The following is a 19,132-nucleotide window of genomic DNA, read 5'->3' as shown; positions in this document are numbered from 1 at the left end:
CACAATCCTCCCCACCACTGAGGACATCTTCAGCAGGGAGTGCCTCAAGAAGGTTGTGCTTATCGCTAAGAAACATCACTATTTGGTTTGGACCATGGTATTAATGGATTTGTGGCTAAATTTGCCAATGATATAAAGATAGGTGGAGGAATGGGTAATGTTGAGGTAACAGAGAGCATGCAGAGAAACTAAGGTAGTTTAGGGGAATGGGCAAAGAAGTGGCAAATGAAATACAATGTTGGTAAGTGTATGGTTGTGCACTTTGGTGGAAGAAATAAATGAGCAGACTATTTTTTAATTGGGGAGAGAATTCAAAATGCAGAGATGCAAAGGGACTTGGGAGTCCTCGTGCAGGATACCCTAAAGGTTAATCTCCAGGCTGAGTTGGTGGTGAAGAAGGTGAATGAAATATTGGCATTCATTTCTAGAGGTATAGAATATAAGAGCAGGGATGTGATGTTGAGGCTCTATAAGGCACTCGTGAGACCACACGGAGTACTGTGTGCAGATTTAGGCTCCTTATTTTAGAAACAATATACTGACATTGGAGAGGGTTCAGAGTAGATTCAGGAGAATGATTCCAGGCATTAAAGGGTTACCATATGAAGAATGTCTGGTACAGTTTGGGCTGTATTCCCTGGAGTTCAGAAGAACGAGGGGGGAATCTCATAGAAACATTCTGAATGTAAAAGGCCTGAACAGATTAGATATGTCAAACTTATTTCCCATGGTACAGGAGTCTAGGACAAGAGGGCACAACTTCAGGATTGAAGGACATTCTTTTAGAACAGAGATGCAGAGACTTTAATCAGAAGGTGGTAAATGTGTGGAATTTGCTGCCACAGGCGGCTGTAGAGGCCAAGTCACTGGGTGTATTTATGTGAGAGATAGATAGGTTCTTGATTAGCCAGGGCATCAAGGGATATGGGGTGAAGGCAGGGGAGTGGGGATGACTGGAAGAAATGGATCAGCCCATGATTGAATGGTGGAGCAGACTCGATGGGCCGAATGGCCTACTTCTGCTCCTGTATCTTATCGTCTTATGGTATATGGCCTCTTCACATCATTCTTATTAAGGAGGAAATACCAGAGCCTGAAAATTCTCACACAATAATTTAGGAACAGCTTCTTCACCACTGCCATTAGATTTCTCAATGGTCCATGAACGCTATCTCATTTCCCCTTTTTTTTCAGTTTATTTATTCTGTAATTTATAGTAATTTTATGTCTTTGCATTATATTTCTGCCACAATGCTACAAATTTCTCATCGTATCAGGGATAATCAATCTGATTTTGAGAAAGATGTAAATGTAATTGAATGGAATTTCTCAGCTTGTTTCTCTAAATTCCAGATAATCTTGAGACCAACAGACCACAAGTTATATTGAGTTATAAATCTCAAATCAATACCTGCACGGCTCCAGCTTCCTTTCTGTCTGTAACCATGCAACAGATGTCAAGTGTATCTGTAGAAAGCTGAAGCATTCAGCAGGTCAGGTGGCATCTATGGAAGGAGAAATATGATAAAGATTCTAGCATTTTAATTTCCAACTTCCTATCCGCTGTTACTAACAAGATAAGAATGTTATACCTTTCAGCGGGATTACCTTCCATTCTATCAAACTCAAGAGTGGAAAGGCTACTCCTGTACTTCTATTGTTCCCTTTGTCACAACTGGTCTGTCAACACATGGAAAGAGATCCTCCAAGCTCCGACTCCCTTCCCAGCAGTCAGCATGACAATTTTGCAGCAGACCTGAGCTCTGCCTGCACCTCCTGGCAGGAACTGAACAAGTCTTGTATTGCTTGATTCTGTGTGCACGCTCTGCAATGCTGCTTTACTCTCAAATTCGTGAGTTTGCAGGGCATATAACTGGTCATAGACAGGAGAAAATCTGCAGATGCTGCAAATTCCAAGCAACAGGCACAAAATGCTGGAGGAATTCAGCAGGTCAGGCAGCATTGATGGAGAAGAGTAAGCAGTCGACATTTCAGGCTGAGACCCTTCATCAGGACTGGAAAGCAAGGGGGGAAGTCAGAGTAAGAAGACACATAGAACATGGAGTTCTTACTCTGACTTCTCCCCTTCCTTTCCAGTCCTGATGAAGGGTCTTGGTCTGAAACGTCAGCTGTTCCTCCAGCATTTTGTGTGTTGTACTAATCATTAGCACCATATGTAGCACAAGGTCAGTGTGACAAGAGTGTGAAATGTCTAACTCACTTTCTATCAGCAGAGTTACTGCCAAATTAGGATGAAATGTAATGTGTTGATTGATTGAAAAAAATCCTAAAAGAGGCGCTTTTGTGTTTTTGTTTCCAAACATTTTCAGATATTGCTCAGTGTATTATTGATTTTGCAGGATTACAGATAATCCAGTATCCAATTGTGCAGAAATCCTGATGTTTTGACATCTGGCACACCAATTAACTCATCTCCATTTCTGTGAACCCACAGCAGGGGTTCCCAACCTGGAGCCCACGGACCCCTCACTTAGTGGTAGGGATCCATGGCTTAAAAAGATTGGGAATCCCTGATCAATGGATATGTCTGTTCCTTTTCATATTTCAAAAATGAACTTAATTCATTAAAAATCAATTGAGAAAATGCAGTAAATCAGGTCAATGCATTCTATTTACAGAAAGGCAGCTGCACATATGGCCTGTTTGATCAATACAACCATTCAGTTTTAGATTATTCTGTTACACAGGGCACAGGCCCCGAGTGCCAACAGGCAGTAGGACTGGAGACTATAGTCCTTCAAACAAAACTTCTGTGTTGGCTGCACCGAGCTTTAGTTTGCCCTTCAGCACATACTCCTCCTGGAGTGCACCAGTCACTTTTTATTTTTGTTGTTCTGGAAGATGAACTAATTTGATGCAAACCAAAATGCATCTTTCACTGAATTGATAGTTTTTCAGAAGCATTTGAGGTTTGTCTCAGCATGCATCCCTGGAAATAGCCCATAGATCACAGAGTCCTCTGTTATATAGCTTCTTGAGACAAACCTTGACTGGAACCCTTGTATCCTTCTCTAGATCTTGTTTGCAAACACACAGACCACAAAGAGGTGGACAATCATGTTGTTTTCATTACAGAGCTGTGTGCTCAGTCCACTTCTGTTCACTCTGCTGACCCACGACTGTGCTGCAACACACAGCTCGAACCATATCATCAGGTTCGCCGATGACACGACCGTGGTGGGTCTCATCAGCAAAAACGACGAATCAGCTTATTGAGAGGAGGTGCAGCGGCTAATGGACTGGTGCAGAGCCAACAACCTGTCTCAGAATGTGAACAAAGGAGATGGTTGTTGACTTCAGGAGGGCACGGAGCGACCACTCCCCACTGAACATTGACGGCTCCTCGGTAGAGATCATTAAGAGCACCAAATTCTTGTTCACCTGGCTGAGAATCTCACCTGGTCCCTCAACACCAGCTCCATAGCAAAGAAAGCCCAGCAGCGTCTCTCTGCGAAGGCTGAGGAAAGTCCATCTCCCACCCCCATCCTCATCACATTCTACAGGGGTTGTATTGAGAGCATCCTGAGCAGGTGCATCACTGCCTGGTTTGGAAACGGCACCAACTTGGATTGCAAGACCCTGCAGCGGATAGTGAGGTCAGCTGAGAAGATCATCGGGGTCTCTCTTCCAGCCATCACGGACATTTACACTACATGCTGCATCCGCAAAGCAAACAGCATTATGAAGGACCCCACGCACCCCTCATACAAACTCTTCTCCCTGCTGCCGTCTGGGAAAAGGCTCCGAAGCATTTGGGCTCTCACGACCAGACTATGTAACAGTTTCTTCCCCCAAGCTATCAGACTCCTCAATACCCAGAGCCTGGAATGACACCTTACTGCCCTGTTGACTTGTTTATTATTTATTGTAATGCCTGCACTTTTTTGTGCACTTTACTCAGTCCTGGGTAGGTCTGTAGTCTAGTGTAGTTTTTTTTCTGTGTTGTTTTTTACGTAGTTCAGTCTAGTTTTTGTACTGTGTCATGTGACACCATGAAAAACCATCTCATTTTTACTATGTACTGTACCAGCAGTTATGGTCAAAATGACAATAAAAGTGACTTGACTTGTCTTGACTTGAGCCACCTCAAGGACAGCTTCAATTCAGAATCGTCATGCAGCCAGGGTCACTTTCACTGCCAGTCAAGCAAAGTTTTACTTGCAAGGTTTGGCTAAACTGAAGTATCCAAGCTGAAACTTACCTGGTTCCATTTCCTCTCCTTGCTTTCAACTCACTCTAACCCCATCCCCACATTCCTTATGAAGGCACTGAGTTCAATAGGAATTTCACTGAACTCCTGTGTATGTGAGACACTGAAATAAAAGTATATTGGTGTAGGAGGGAAAAATCCAATATCCTAGAAAATCAGCTTGTCAGTTTCCACCTACATGAGAATATTAGTTTTATGGTATTTTGGAAAATAGTTAGTTTTTGCATAATTTTTTCCCTTTTTCCCTGTTCTTAATGATGTTATAGGTTCCCATGTCTAAGACCTTTTACTTTCCTTTGACAGATCCAAAATCTCCACAATATCCATCAGCACAACGTCTCCGCAAGGCTGTGTGCTTAGCCCCCTGCTCTACTCACTTTACACTTATGACTGTGAAGCTAAGCACAGCTCCAATGCCATATTCAAATTTGCTGATGACACCACTGTCACTGGCCAAATCAAAGCTGGTGATGAATCAGTATATAGGAGAGCGATTGAAAATGTGGCTGAGTGGTGCCACAATGACAACCTCTCACACAATATCAGCAAGACCTAGAAGCTGATTATTGACTTCAAAAGGAGGAAACCAGAAGTCCATGATCATGTCCTCATCAAGATATCAGAGGTGAAGAGGGTGAGCAACTTTAAGTTCCTCTGTGTTGTCATTTCAGAGGATCTATCCTTAGTCCAGCATGTAAATGCTGTTACGAAGAAAGCATTAGGGCAGTACCTCTACTTTCTTAGAAGTTTGCAAAGTTTTGGCATGACATCTAAAACTTTGACAAACTTCGATAAGTGTGTGGTGGGGAGTATATTGACTGGTTGCATCATGGCCTGGTAGGGAAACAGCATATAGAACAGAAAAGCCTATGAAAAGTAGTGGATATGCCCCAGTCTATCATGGGTAATGCCCTCCCCATACTGAGCACATCCAAACGGATTGCTGTTGCAGGAAAGAAGCATCCTTCATCAAGGACCAACACCATCTAGACCATGCTCTCTTCTCACTGCTGCCATCAGGAAGAAGGTACAGGAGCCTCAGGATTCACACCACCAGCTTCAGGAATGGTTATTACCCCTCAACCATAAGGGTCTTGAACCAGAGGGAATAACTTCATTCAACTTCATTCACCCCATCACTGACTGTTGCCACAACCTCTGGAGCTCACTTTCAAGGGCTCTTCATCTCATGTTCTCAATATTTATTGCTTGCATGCTTATTTATTTGTTGTTTATTTTGGTATTTGCGTAGTTTGCAGTCTCTTGCACATTAACTATCTGTCCCATTGGGTGCGGTCTTTCATTGATTCTATTATGTTTCTTATATTTACTCAGGGTTGTATATGGTGACAGATATGTACTTTGCTAATAAATTTACTTTGAACTTTGAAACTCATTTTGTTTTTGGCCGCCCTCTGTCTCACTTTGCTTGCTGCCGAGTCCTGTTCTGCTGCGGAACTGCAGGTTGTTGGCACGTGACAACTAGTATCAGTAAAGGTATCATGTACCACTGACTCACTGTCACAGAGAGCTTAGAGGCACTTCTCCAAGTTGACTTCCAGGAAGATCTCAGTAACATTATGAAAAGGGATAGATGTCCATTTTGATCACCGATTTTATTTTCCCTTCAGGGGATAATGAATCTTTGGAACTCTCTTCCCCACCCATTGGAAGCAGAGTGAGTGCTTGATTGAAGATGAAATGGTGGGGAGGGGGGGTGGGGTGAAGGTTTATTATGCATTATATAGGAATATGAGTGGAGTTTGAGGTTCAACCGATCAGCCATGATCGTATTGAATGGAGAATTAGTCTTGAGGGGCAAATAACCTACTCCTGCTCCTAATTATTTTGTTCAATTTGGCAATAGAACTTAAGAGTTAATGCTACAATAATACTAAGATTAGTCATGAGTGCCTACTTAAAATGAATGAAAATAAGTTGGAAAATTAAAACTAAAATTAAGTTGTGATGCTTCAAAAGAGCTCTCTTTTCCTTTGTTAATTTGCCACAGTGCAAGTAATTCCAATGACTGAACTATTTACTAAAGTTAGGCACCAATAATTTTTTGGTGATCGTTGACCACTGCTCAGGAATAGACTAAGGCTTTAGGAAAGAAAGGGAGAAATTGTTAGGAGCTATAGAGGCTTGGAGCTATTTTCCATGTCACTGGTTACTGCTCGTAAAAGTGCTTTGCTCTTAAATTTCTAGCCAAGAAATTGGTCCGTACTACACAAGCTATTAATGAACCAATTTGGTAAATAGGAGGATCATCCACAAACAGAAGATTTATGTTCTTTGATTGCACATATTTACATAAAGAATCTAAAGTATTTTAAGCCTCTTTTACCAACTTTGATCTTGATCCTCAACATAAACAGATACCCTGCATGTGACCCTGACTCTTAGCTCCAGGCTTAATGCTTGGCTGTGGTCTGAATCCACAAAGACATCTTTAGTTTTGGACATACCTTTGCATCTGTTTTCTGATTTTCTGTTCTCATAAATTCAGATTGTTGACTTTCAATACACATGGGTCAGAGAACAAATGAGGAAGATGAAAGCCAGTGGAATTAACTGTGGAGCCTGCTCCAAGAGGAACTGAGCAGTGGAAGTGAGGAAATAATACAGTGGTGACCAAGGAGATGGAGAATCAAACTGTTTGTCTCATTCCATGTGATGCACCATCAATAACTCACTCTGAGACGTAAGGCGAGATATTGGCTTTTATTGACTGAAGAAGGAACCAGCAGTGAGTGACCATCATATTACATCCTGGAGAATGAGGCAGAGGATCAGACCTCGATCGCCTTTATACAGGGGCCTGTGGGAGGAGCCACAGGAGCAGTCAGAAGGGGACGTGTCCAGACAGGCACATAGTTCACCACACCATGCAAGCTTTGTTTGCAGTATTCCTACAGATAGATTTTCTCTGGAAGTTACTTTGGAAACTCTGTAGATATCTGTGCCTGTCTACCGATGAATCTCCAAGAAAAACAATGAATATGTGTAGTCAAGTTGATCCATCAGGCTTGCTTCATCATTTTGACTGATTCAATATTTGCCTCAATGCCACTATTACTCACATACCCTTGACTCCCTTGTGGAGCATGAATGTTGCTTACACAGGCAACTTTGGACGCAGATAAGGGCTAGCAGGACAACACCAGCCTGCTCCCCATAGCTCCACAAGGACGAAGTTATCAACTGAGAGAGTCAGCATGCTGCAGGCCACAACAGCTTTCGGGGGCAAACCTAAGAATGAAGAAACAGGAACAGAAGTTCTGTACACCATTCAGCTCCTCAGTCAACTGATGTTAAAGACAGATTAAAAACTAGTTAAAAACTACCTTCTGTCAGTTCCCCATCCAAGTTTGAATCAAGGTTATTGTGTCGACCTCTAAGTGTCAATATCCTATCTTCTGTTGTAAAAAGATTATTGAATGGACCGCTTGTATTTTAAGATAGACTCTTCACTTCCTAATCTACCTTACCATGACCTTGCACGTTAATGTATGCCTACATTGCACTTTCTCTGCAATTGGAACACTCTGTTCTGCATTCTATTATTGTTTTTCCCTTGTACTGCCTTGATGTACTGATATGAAATGATCTGCGAGGATGACATACAAAACAAGTTTTTCAAAGTTTGTCATGATGTATGTGACAATAACAAATCAATCAGAACCCAAACTGCACATCACTGAACAGATCATTGACATGTGCAGCGGACTAAAAATGGTGAAGTTACCTGCTGTCTCTTTGTTGATAATTGAAAGTAGAAAGATGGGACAGTAACTAATTATTTTCAGGGCACATTGGTCACCTATGAGAAACAATCCTTCTCCCTAGAGTACATAATCAGTTCTGTAAGGGCATTTACCTAAAGGATCCAGCCCTCTCAACTTCTTTTTATCTGCTAGGTTTTCCAAAGCTCAGGAAGCAAAGTTGGTTGTGATTAAAGTGAAATAATGTTGCTTCTTTCAAGAGTTTAAGCAACCTACTTGCCCGTTGGTGAGCTCTGTCTTCCATGAATGTTGGGATTGGAATTGGTTTGAATTGATTTATTATTGTCACAGCTACTGATATACATTGAAAATCTTGTCTTGCAGATCAATTTGTTATATGTGTTGAGGTAGAACAAGGTAAAACAATAACAATGTAGAACAAATGTGACAGCTATAGATTGAGTGCAGTGCGGGTAAACAATAAGGTGCAAGATCCTAGCAAGTTAGATTTTGAAGTCAAGTGCTTATCATTCCAGGGAACCATTCAGTTTTCTTATAACAGCACAGTAGAACCAGGTGTTACACATTTCCAGGCTTTTGTATCTTCTACCCAATGAAAGAGGGGTGAAGAGAGAATGTCAGGGGTGGGTGGTGTCTTAAATCATACTGGCTGCTTTACTGAGGCAGTGAGAAGTGCAGGCATTCAGGATTAAGATTATCTTCTGTGAGATTAATTATCTTGTCATATTTGGTGTTAGAAAATGATGGCAAACAATTGTTCATAGTCTTGCTAATCTGTAGTGATTAGGTTTCTTCCAGTTGGTTCAAGAACTGAATGTTTGAAGGGGAATTCTTGAACCTGATTGTGTGGGACTTTGGTCTTCTGCGCTTCCAGCCGATGGTAGCTGCAAAAGGATGTCATGGCCCAGATTGTGGGGATCTTTGATGATAGATGTTGCCTTCATGAGGCAATGTTTCATGCAGTACCAGTGATGAAGAGGGATGTCCCTCCCCACTGTGATGTATTGGGCAGAGTCCACTACTCCTCTCAGTTTCTTACATTCATGTACATTAAAATTGTCATACCACATCACGATGCAACTAGTCAGGATACTTTCAACGATGCATGTGGAAGTTTTTCCAAGTTTTCAATGGTAAGCCAAGCCTCCTTAACCTCCTAAGAAAGTAAAGACCCTGGAATGCTTTTGTTCATGATGGCATCCATGTGCTGGGTCCAGGGACAGGTCATCTCAGTTGGTAATACCCAGGAATTTAAAGCTGCTGACTCTGTCCACCACCAATTCCCCATTGAACTTCCCAAAACTCATTATCCAACTTCAAGACCTGGGCCTCTATCCCTCCCTCTGCAACTGTTTACTCGTCCTTTTTATTGGCATCCATGTGCTGGACCCAGGGACAGGTCACCTCAAATGGTAATAGCCAGGAATTTAAAGCTGCTGTTCTATCTCTGACATGTCCACTGAATCATCTCCCACTGTGATACACCCAAAAATGGTAGTGTCATCAGTGAATTTGAAGGTGGCATTGAAGCTAAGCTTAGCCACACAGTCATATGTGTATAGAACTGTGGTGAACTATGTGCCTGTCTGGACATGCCCCCTGCTGAATGCTCCTGTGGCTCCTCCCACAGTCCCCTGTATAAAGGCAATTGAGGCCTGACGCTCGGCCTCAGTCTCCAGGACATAGTATGATGGACACTCACTCCTGGTTCCTTCTTCCAGTCAATAAAAGCCGATATCTCGCCTTACGTCTCAGTGTGAGTTATTGATGGTGCATCAATTTTATTGACTGGAAGTTTTAAAACATGGAAACCGTTTTGCATCCGGACCGGTTGGATTTGGACCCTCAAGACCCTGACGCAGCTCTCGCTTTTGAACACTGGCTTGCATGCTTCCAATCGTACTTGGAGGAGGTTTGTGCAACTGAACCTGCCGTTATGCACAGAATTCTACTCTCGAGGGTCACCCGATTTTACCATTTTGTGAAAGCTCGGAACCTGCCATACTCCCTGGAGGACATCAGGACGATGACCAGGGACTGCCAAATTTGCGCTGAGTGCAAACCGCACTTCTACCATCCTGACACGGCACAACTTGTCAAGGCCACCCGCCCTTTTGAACGACTGAGTGCTAACTTTAAGGGCCCCCTTCCCTCCACTGACCGCAATGTCTATTTTCTCAGTGTTATCGACGAGTACTCACGGTTCCCCTTTGCCATCCCCTGCCCCGACACCACTGCCACGTCCGTCATAAAAGCCCTGCGCCAGCTCTTCACTCTGTTCGGGTATCCCTGCTATATCCACAGCGATAGAGGGTCCTCCTTTATGAGTGAGGAGCTGCGCCAGTACTTACTAGCTAGGGGCATTGCTACCAGTCAGACCATGAGTTATAATCCCCGGGGTAATGGCCAGGTGGAGTGGGAGAATGCCACAGTGTGGAAGGCCACACTTTTAGCCCTTAAGTCAAAAGGGTTGCCGGTCTCTCGATGGCAGGAGGTCCTCCCTGAGGCACTGCACTCTATCCGCTCTCTGTTATGTACGTCCACCAATGCCACCCCTCACAAACGCCTATTCTCTTTTCCCAGGAAGTCTGTCACTGGGACCACCCTACCAGTTTGGCTGACGTCCCCGGGGCCAGTGCTGCTCCGGAAACATGTGAGGAGCAATAAATACTCCCCGCTGGTAGAGAGGGTTCACCTTCTACATGCGAACCCCCAGTATGCTTACGTGGCCTTACCTGATGGGCGGGAGGACACGGTCTCCATCCGCGACCTGGCACCCGCAGGTGCAGCAGACCACTACCCTGAAGGCTCTCCGGTAACTATGAACCCTGCACCAGAGGTGACACCGTGCTCACCAGGCCCTACACAGACTCCTCACGACACTTGTATACCGGGCGTTTCGTACGCATTTATACCAGGCGCCTCGCACATGCGTGAGGGATTACCGGCGCCTAGTGGGCAGGAACAAGCGCAACCTCCGTCCCCTGTGCAATCACCAATGTCGTCGGCATCCATGCGATCACAGCCAGTGCTACGTAGATCGCAGCGACAGATTCGACCACCTGATAGACTTGACTTGTAAGAAACTTCGCCACATGGGGACTCTTTCAAACAAAGGGGGGGTGAATGTGGTGAACTATGTGCCTGTCTGGACACACCCCCTGCTGAATGCTCCTGTGGCTCCTCCCACAGGCCCCTGTATAAAGGCGATCTGAGGCCTGACGCTCGGCCTCAGTCTCCAGGACATAGTATGATGGACACTCACTCCTGGTTCCTTCTTCCAGTCAATAAAAGCCGATATCTCGCCTTACGTCTCAGTGTGAGTTATTGATGGTGCATCAAGAACAGAGCAGGGGGTGCAACTGGTCCTCACTGACTGGGGACCACCAATAAAGAGGACAAGTGTACAGTTGCAGAGGGAGAGATATAGGCCCAGTTCTTGCAGCTGGATAGTGAGTTTTGATAAGATGATTGTGTTGGATGCAGAGCTGTAATCAGTGAACAGAAACCTGTTGTATGAGTCCCTGCTGCCAGATGGTCCAGAGCAGAGTGAGGGTCTTTAATGATGGATATCTTTTTCCCAAAGCACCACCTTTTGAAGATGTCATCGATTTTGGGGGAATGTTGCACCTATGGTGGGGCAGGTAGTATGCAAGGAAGTCAATGATGAGCACAGCAGGCAGATGTAGACTGCACCCACTTGCCAAGCATGACGCACTGCAGGCTCGCTGGCTGCTTAAACAGCAGCAGGGTCACAGGTGACAGTGCCTCAGCCGCTGCAAGGTCGGTAGCACAGATGCTATCTTCTTGAGACACAGCCACATGTCTGTGTTCCACAGAGTCACTTCTATTCCCTACCAGGGCAGTGTCTCAGCATGCTTAATCTGCAGTCAGAACTGCCAGGGCAGCAAGCTGATCTTATGTGAAAGCAGGCAAAGCTTCCACCAGACCACCCTGAAAGAGGCAGCCACCTGAACAATGAAAAAATAGGCTCTGAGCCCTTTACTAAATTGGAGATGGATGTCTTTATGCTCCTCGACATTTCCTACAAGTATTCTAATAGGTTTCCAATGTCACTGTGTGTAACCATCCACCTTTGTCCACTGCAGTGCTCATGCATGACCTTACCCTGCAGTAAACTGACACTGATGCTCTCCTTTTCTGCTGCCCAAGCTGCAAGCACATGTCCCCAGTCTCATCACCTCATCGGCATCCACTGCATAGGTAGCATCGACCGCAAGTCCACAGACAGATGGCGTTTGTAAATGACACCAAGAGAGTCCACGTTCCTTATTTTCTTAGAGAGTGGCTGTGGTAATATTTATGAAAAATCCTCTTCTCTATGTGATGTTGGAAATCAGCCACAATGCTGTTCCTGCACCTGCTTCACAGCACTTGTTTAACAGCAAGTATTGCTTGACTAAAGCAATAATTTCCAGCATACAACCCAAATTAACTCTATTATCTGGAGTTTGCAATAACTGATGTGATATTATGTTCAAAGCAGCTACTTTGCAAAATGTTTTAATACATTCTGCAATATGTTTGGGTGCTAGGAATTTGGATTATGTCTCAAAGGCCACAAGAATTTTGAGTGTTGTACAGTTTTGTATCATTTTGGCATACTATTGAGCATAATAGCCTTCTCACTTAAGTCTTGTTGCATTATCCAAAATATGTTTGGCATCTTTTGCAGCAATTGTGGCTCCAGATTTGAAGTATTGTTATTAAATATAATTAAGGACCTTAAACAAATGAACTAGCAAGGAGATTTCACTGATCTGTTGTGGTTCATTAGCAAACTGTTTTTCCCACTGGTTTCCACTTATTTTCCAATGATGACATTGATTTTTAGGATTTGTTTGACAGGCACAATTGTCCTATACTGTCACCAGAGAATCGATGGCCTACCTTTGATAGGACTAACGTGATGAGTATAATCCATTTGAAGTTAGTGGCAAACAGGTAATCTTTAAAGAATGAATCTTTTTCTTCGACTGAAGATTGAATGACATCACATGCTGAGCTATATTTAGGCAAGCTTTCAACAGGAAAGTAATTACTTCCAATATTATTTTGAAGTTGCAATTTTAACACAGGCACTTTTATAATAAACAGGAAAAGATGCTTGTTGAAATGGGCTTAAAGATGAGAGAAGTTTTGATAGAGTGGGTTGCAGAGGATGAAGGTGTTCCCAATAGTTATGTTTCTAGAACTAGGGGCAATTGATAAGGTTTTGCCCAATAGATACAAGTGAATGAGTGGGCACAAGATACAAGGGAGCAAGGAACTTGTTTGCTGACTGGTGGAATTTCAGTTTTTGTTTTCAACAGAGAGTTAGATGAGCACACGAGAGAGAATGATTTGCAGGGCTACAGTATAAGTGCAGGAAGGTGTGGCTGATGGAACTAATCTTAAAGAGTTGACATGGAATTGATGGAATGATTAGCCACTTTCTATGCTATTCCAAGTGTATCATTCTTGAGAAGTCCGAAGAAAATCCTATACATTTAACTATGCATGACTGAAACTGTCAGAGCAACAATGATAACAGGCTTAGTAGAATTTCCAACATGCACAGATTTTGCCATTGGTTTGCTTTTTAATTTATATGGTTACATTTCAAAGTACACAAAATTACAGGAACTCTTTCCCAGGGTCAGTGAGGGACTAAAGGATCAATCCAAAGTGAAGGGACGTAATAAAAATTTCAGACAAAAAGTGCTTGCTAGGCCTGAAATAAAACAAATACAGTATTTAAAATCATATCTGTTAAGATTTATCTCAGTTGTAACCTTTTATTTACTTGATTTTGATAAAAGATATTCTGCAATAACTCTCTGTATGATTTTTAGATAACTCTCATCATTATTTGTACAGTAAGTTAATTTCACATTTTAAATGGCAAAGGATCTGCTGTAAGGTTCTATGACTCTCAAGGACAAGAGAAACATGGAAGCATCAGGTAAGCAAATAGCTAAAAGCAATAATTAGATAGAATTGACAGTCAATTTACCCAGAGATTGCCACACACTTAGCTAGACCACTAGCTGTAGAAGACTACAGACTGAGCACCAGTGAGCTGGATTGGTAGACACGTGTACTTCATGGTCAATACGGACATGGTGGGCTGGAGGAGCTGTGTGATTCAATGTACCTGCACACTATCAAAGGTAAGTCCATGTAAGAATTACCCAGGAGAACAATCTGTTAACTAGGGAAAGTAAGCGTTGGAGTTGTTGTGGATGGTGTGGAGGGCTGTCAGGACATTAATAGGATGCAAAACTGGGCTGAAAAGTGGCAGATGGAGTTCAACCTAGGTAAGTGTGAGACGGTTCATTTTGGTAGGTTAAATATGATGGCAGAATACAGCATTAATGGTAAGACTCTTGGCAGTGTGATCAGAGGGTTCTTGGGGTCTGAGTCCATAAGATACTCAAAGCTGCTACGCAGGTTGACTCTGTGGTTAAGAAGGCATACGGTGCATTGGCCTTCATCGACCGTGGGATTGAGTTTAAGAGCCAAGAGGTAATATTGCAGTTATGTAGGACCCTGGTCATACCCACTTGGAGTACTATGCTCAGTTTTGGTCGCCTCACTACAGGAAGGCCATGGAAACCATAGAAAGGGTGCAGAGGAGATTTACAAGGATGTTGCCTGGATTGGGGAGCATGCCTTATGAGAATAGGTTGAGTGAACTCAGCCTTTTCTCCTTGGAGCGACAGAGGATGAAAGGTGACCTGATAGAGGTTTACAAGATAATGAGAGGCATTGATCGTGTGGATGGTCAGAGGCTTTTTCCCAGGGCTGAAATGGCTAGCACGAGAGGGCATAGTTTTAAGGTGCTTGGAAGTAGGTACAGAGGAGATGTCAGGGGTAAGTTTTTTAAACAGAGATTGGTGAGTGCATGGAGTGGGTTGCCGGCGGTGGTGGTGGAGTTAGAAACAATAGGGTCTTTTAAGAGACTCCTGGATGGATACATGGAGCTTAGAAAAATAGAGGGCTATGGGTAAGCCTAGACCAGGGGTTGGCAACCTTTACCACTGAAAGAGCCACTTGGACCCGTTTCCCACAGAAAAGAAACACTGGGAGCCGCAAAACACGTTTGACATTTAAAATGAAATAACACTGCATACAACGTTTTTTTTGCCTTTATGCTATGTATAAACAAACTATAATGTGTTGCATTTATGAAATTGATGAACTCCTGCAGAGAAAACGAAATTACATTTCTGCATGCAACAAAAACATTTTGAACTCCGAGAAAAAGACGTTGGGTTGAAGGTTACTTTTAAGTAAAATACTCAATGTCTATTTGAGTTCTTCTTGTATTTATGAAAAACGCTGAACTTAAATTTTCCGCCAGCAGCAAACCAAAAATAACGTCAGCCAGCTGTCAACCTGAAAAATAAAAGGACTATTTCACTGAACAATGAAAAAATATGAATATTCCTAAAATAATAGGCAATTAAAATATGTATCATACTTGGTTAATGGGATTTCTGCTCCTGGACCTCAGCGCACAGCGTCTGCACATCAGGGCTGTATGACGTCACCTTCATCTTTACACAGGATCGCAAGCTGTCATCTGTGAGGCGTGCACGATGTTTGTTTTTAATAAAGTTCATGTTGGAGAACACCTGCTCACATACATATGTGGATCCAAAGATCGACAGGACTCCAAGCGCATACTTTTTAATGTTTACATAAATGTCGGGGATAGCATTCCATGTTTCGAACACAAGTTTGTCCGGTTTAGGGAGGTTTTCAATATCACTCCATTTGTGATTCTGAGCAAGAACGGCCTTCTGACAGGCAACATCTTCAAGGTCTGCTGTCAAGCGTCTAAACTTGGACACCCATATGTCTTTGTTGGCTATTTCGGCCAGTTCCATCTCAAGATCAGGTTTACTCACACCTGCCAATGCAGTCGTATTCAGTAGAGATGAATCGATGCTTGGGGGAGTGACCGGGAAGGATAATGTGTTTTTTTCCTCTCTGAACTCACAGAAGCATTTCCCAAACGATGTTTGCATTGCGATGATTGCAGAATGTAAATACTCCGAAATTATCATGTCGTGACCTTGTTTGAACTCTCTCAAATTGGGGAAGTGAGACAAAGTGCCTTTCTGTCAATCTCTGGCAAGCACTGTCAACTTGCGCTTGAATGCCAAAACTCCTCCAACATGTGTAGGGCTGTACGTCCTTTCCCCTGAAGAGCTGTGTTCAGCGTGTTCAGGTGCACTGTCATGTCTACCATGAAGTGTAGCTTTTCCAGCCCTTTGCTGCCCAGGAAAGTTTTCACTTCTTCCAGACACGCGACAAAGCGTTTCAGCACCTCCCCTCTGGACAGCCACCGGACTTTGTTGTGCAGCAGGAGATCAGAATATGCGCTTTCCAGCTCGTCCAGTAACAAACGGAATTGACGGTGATTTAAACTTTTTGCCATTATTTTATTGACAATCTGAATGACAACATTCATTACTTCTGTGCATTCCGGAGGAAATGTTTGAGCGCACAGTGCCTCTTGGTGCAAGATGCAGTGAAAAGTCAGCAGCTTTCTGTCCAGCGACTTCTGCAGTAAAGCCACAAATCCCTTGTGCGTTCCCGTCATATTCGGAGCCCCATCAGTAGCTACTGACACCAGATGGGTGGTCTTTATTCCTTTGGCTCTTAAACAATTCAAGACAGCCTCACAGATGTCCTCCCCCCGTGTTTGGTCTTTTAGAGGTATCAACTCAATCAGTTCTTCCTGTGGCCCGGCAGAGTTTACATACCGGCAGAACAACGCTATTTGTTCAATATCACCTTTGTCTTTAGACTCGGCACAGGCAATCGAGTAGGCCACAGCTGAATTGATGTCTTTAATTTGCTGTCTTGTGATGTCTTCTGCCATTTTTATGGTTCTGTCTTTGACAGTCTTTGCAGAGAGGGGCATATCCCTGATTTTCTGCACAATTTCACTCGTTTTTAAAGTCCGTGAATAGATGTTCTGAAATCTTAATGAAAGATTCTTTTATATATTCACCATCTGTAAACTGCTTCCCGTGCCTGACTATTTCCTGAGCAGCAATATAACTAGCGTATGTCGTTGGTTTTCCGGAATTCATCCATTGCTTGAAATGATTTTTGCTCAGATCAACCTTCCGCATCAGTTCCGAAACGGCTTTTTATCTCTCATCTCCATCCGGATATTTTTGAGCAAAGGCTGCGTGTTTATTCTAGAAATGCTTTGCAACATTTGACTTTTTGTTGTTTGCTAGTTTCTCATTGCATATTAAGCATACCGGTAAACCAGTCTCGTCAACAGTGAAAGCAAATGAATCTGTCCACGTATCATTAAACGTTCTGTTTTCTTCAGTCACTTTTCTTTTTTTAGAATTCTCCATAGTTGGCCTACCTTGGATCGAAAAATTAAAGAAATCGCGCACTGACGGGTGTCAGGTATTGGCAGTGGTGACGTATATTAATAGCGATAAAAACACGTTGTAGCGGTGTGCTCATGCAGTCAGTAAACTGCAGTCGAATAACTTTATTCTAACTAAACAGCCTTGCTTTTAAGCCTCCCTCAACCTGGCCCCCATGGGCGCGGATGCTGCAAAAGACCAATTATTTCCCAAAGCAACAGGGAGCCGCAGCACAGAGGTAAAAGAGCCGCATGTGGCTCTGGAGCCGCGGGTTGCCAACCCCCGGCCTAGGTAGTTCTAATGTAAGGACATGGTTGGCACAGCCTTCTGGGCAGAAGGGCCTGTATTGTGCTGTAGGTTTTCTGTTTCTATGTAAGCTAGAATGATCCAAACATAAGTCAATACGTCTCATCAGTATTCATTGGGAGGAAGATGTGGAGGACATTAGGGGAGGACTGTGCTGATATTCTCGAACATGTCTGTGTCAGGAATGGAGAGATGCTGTAAGAGAATGTAAGAGAATTGGCACATCCTGATGGAATCTATCCCAGGATACTACAGGAAACTAGGGAGGATTTTGCTAAGGCTTAGTGTAGATTTTTTCATCCTTTACAGCCACAGATGAGGTATCAGGATTATTAATGTTGTTCGCTTGTTCAAATTGGACAGTAGAAATAAGCTGGGAAACAGCAGGTCAGTAGGCATTATATCAACAGAAGGGATATAACTGTGGGGAAAAACGAAGTGTCACTTGGAAATGTGGGTGCTGTTTAGGGGGCATCTAAAGATTTTTGTGCAGGAGAATACTATCTCACAAATCTAATAGTATTTTTTGAGTTAACTAATAAAATGGAAGAAGGCAGGATTGGCACGGACTTTAGAAAGGCTTTTCGCAAAATCCTGCATGGTAGCCTGGACCAGAAAATTAGGACACACAGGATCCAAGATGTGTTGGCAAACTAGGTTCAAACTTGGCTTGTTGATTGGAGGCAGTAGATTGTAGCTGAAGGATGCTTTACAATCTGGGAGTCAATAATCTGGTGTACTCCAGGGATCTGTGGGCACATCGCTGTTAGTCATAAAATAATCTGATGCAGTTGTGGTTATTAGAAAATGGCTCTTCCTTTACTCCATCCAGAGAAATTTGCCTAATACCATAAGCTACTGCATCTGCTTGATTGAAAGGAATCATTTTTATGGATGCAAGTTTATAATAGAGACTCATTCAACATGAGGCAGAAGTAGCTTAGAATAAATATTTTTGAATAAAATAATCACATGGAAAAAATCCACAGATCTGTGAATTAATTTTAGAAAGATTGCTGAGTAATACTTCACACTTGCCTAATTTACAGTTATAAACCCCATACCAAGTATCCTTAAATAGTTTGACTACACTGCCCTTACTTATTATATTTCAACACATATATCCACTGATATATAATGAATCTTTAAGCAAGGAGTTTAGATGGAATTGAAATAGGCTACTTCAAACAATCTAACTTACCATTAACTCAAATTCTATACTTCAAAATGACCTTTGACATATTCCTGATGCACTTCATATCAGGCTTTCAATTTTTAGCTCTCAGATTTAGCCCTAAACTTACCTTCAGGTGTTTGTCTGTAAAATCCTCATACTCTGGCTTTCTTACTGCCGTTCTCTGAGCAGCTGTTAACATATCCGTGGCAGAGAGGTTTTTAATGACAAAGAGAGCATTGTTTTACTGTGATTCTTTGAGAATTTG

At 42.9% G+C, this 19,132-nt stretch overlaps 1 protein-coding gene across 3 annotated transcripts in view; it reads left to right on the top strand.

The window, feature by feature from the left end:
- rgs6 (regulator of G protein signaling 6) overlaps window positions 1–19,132 on the top strand; it is a 568,741-nt gene that overhangs the window by 269,586 nt on the left and 280,023 nt on the right. The window lies entirely within an intron of this gene.

Source organism: Hypanus sabinus, chromosome 2 (assembly GCF_030144855.1).
Source record: "Hypanus sabinus isolate sHypSab1 chromosome 2, sHypSab1.hap1, whole genome shotgun sequence".
Lineage (NCBI taxonomy): Eukaryota > Metazoa > Chordata > Chondrichthyes > Myliobatiformes > Dasyatidae > Hypanus > Hypanus sabinus.
This window is presented reverse-complemented; position numbering and strand designations above follow the sequence as displayed.